The sequence below is a fragment of the Engystomops pustulosus genome, unplaced genomic scaffold (genome assembly GCF_040894005.1).
Source record: "Engystomops pustulosus unplaced genomic scaffold, aEngPut4.maternal MAT_SCAFFOLD_190, whole genome shotgun sequence".
Taxonomy (NCBI): domain Eukaryota; kingdom Metazoa; phylum Chordata; class Amphibia; order Anura; family Leptodactylidae; genus Engystomops; species Engystomops pustulosus.
In genome coordinates, this window is record NW_027285070.1 from 122,798 (window position 1) to 125,457 (window position 2,660).

Here is a 2,660-nt window from a genome sequence, read left to right on the forward strand (position 1 = left end):
GACCCTAACACCGCAGCAGTATGGACCCTAACACTGCAGCAGTAAGGACCAGAACACCGCAGCAGTATGGACCAGAACACCGCAGCAGTATGGACCATAACACCGCAGCAGTAAGGACCATAACACCGCAGCAGTAAGGACCATAACACCGCAGCAGTATGGACCATAACACCGCAGCAGTAAGGACCATAACACCGCAGCAGTATGGACCAGAACACCGCAGCAGTATGGACCATAACACCGCAGCAGTAAGGACCATAATACCGCAGCAGTAAGGACCATAACACCGCAGCAGTATGGACCATAACACCGCAGCAGTATGGACCATAACACCGCAGCAGTAAGGACCATAACACCGCAGCAGTATGGACCATAACACCGCAGCAGTATGGACCATAACACCGCAGCAGTAAGGACCATAACACCGCAGCAGTAAGGACCATAACACCGCAGCAGTATGGACCCTAACACCGCAGCAGTAAGGATCAGAACACCGCAGCAGTAAGGACCATAACACCGCAGCAGTATGGACCCTAACACCGCAGCAGTATGGACCCTAACACTGCAGCAGTAAGGATCCTAACACTGCAGCAGTAAGGACCATAACACCGCAGCAGTAAGGACCATAACACCGCAGCAGTAAGGACCATAACACCGCAGCAGTAAGGACCATAACACCGCAGCAGTAAGGACCATAACACCGCAGCAGTAAGGACCATAACACCGCAGCAGTATGGACCCTAACACCGCAGCAGTAAGGACCAGAACACCGCAGCAGTAAGGACCAGAACACCGCAGCAGTAAGGACCAGAACACCGCAGCAGTATGGACCATAACACCGCAGCAGTATGGACCATAACAACGCAGCAGTATGGACCATAACACCGCAGCAGTAAGGACCATAACACCACAGCAGTAAGGACCATAACACCGCAGCAGTATGGACCATAACACCGCAGCAGTATGGACCCTAACACAGCAGCAGTAAGGACCCTAACACTGCAGCAGTAAGGACCATAACACCGCAGCAGTAAGGACCATAACACCGCAGCAGTAAGGACCATAACACCGCAGCAGTATGGACCATAACACCGCAGGAGTATGGACCATAACACCGCAGCAGTAAGGACCATAACACCGCAGCAGTATGGACACTAACACCGCAGCAGTAAGGACCATAACACCGCAGCAGTAAGGACCATAACACCGCAGCAGTATGGACCATAACACCGCAGCAGTATGGACCATAACACCGCAGCAGTAAGGACCATAACACCGCAGCAGTATGGACCCTAACACCGCAGCAGTATGGACCCTAACACCGCAGCAGTATGGACCCTAACACCGCAGCAGTAAGGACCATAACACCGCAGCAGTATGGACCATAACACCGCAGCAGTATGGACCATAACACCGCAGCAGTAAGGACCATAACACCGCAGCAGTAAGGACCATAACACCGCAGCAGTATGGACCCTAACACCGCAGCAGTAAGGACCAGAACACCGCAGCAGTATGGACCATAACACCGCAGCAGTAAGGACCAGAACACCGCAGCAGTATGGACCCTAACACCGCAGCAGTATGGACCCTAACACTGCAGCAGTAAGGATCCTAACACTGCAGCAGTAAGGACCATAACACCGCAGCAGTAAGGACCATAACACCGCAGCAGTAAGGACCCTAACACCGCAGCAGTAAGGACCATAACACCGCAGCAGTATGGACCCTAACACTGCAGCAGTATGGACCATAACACCGCAGCAGTAAGGACCATAACACCGCAGCAGTAAGGACCATAACACCGCAGCAGTAAGGACCATAACACCGCAGCAGTAAGGACCATAACACCGCAGCAGTAAGGACCATAACACCGCAGCAGTAAGGACCATAACACCGCAGCAGTATGGACCCTAACACCGCAGCAGTAAGGACCAGAACACCGCAGCAGTAAGGACCAGAACACCGCAGCAGTATGGACCATAACACCGCAGCAGTATGGACCATAACACCGCAGCAGTATGGACCATAACACCGCAGCAGTAAGGACCATAACACCACAGCAGTAAGGACCATAACACCGCAGCAGTATGGACCATAACACCGCAGCAGTATGGACCCTAACACTGCAGCAGTAAGGACCCTAACACTGCAGCAGTAAGGACCATAACACCGCAGCAGTAAGGACCATAACACCGCAGCAGTAAGGACCATAACACCGCAGCAGTATGGACCATAACACCGCAGGAGTATGGACCATAACACCGCAGCAGTAAGGACCATAACACCGCAGCAGTATGGACACTAACACCGCAGCAGTAAGGACCATAACACCGCAGCAGTAAGGACCATAACACCGCAGCAGTATGGACCATAACACCGCAGCAGTATGGACCATAACACCGCAGCAGTAAGGACCATAACACCGCAGCAGTATGGACCCTAACACCGCAGCAGTATGGACCCTAACACCGCAGCAGTATGGACCCTAACACCGCAGCAGTAAGGACCCTAACACCGCAGCAGTATGGACCCTAACACCGCAGCAGTATGGACCCTAACACCGCAGCAGTATGGACCCGAACACTGCAGCAGTAAGGACCATAACACCGCAGCAGTATGGACCATAACACCGCAGCAGTATGGACCCTAATACCGCA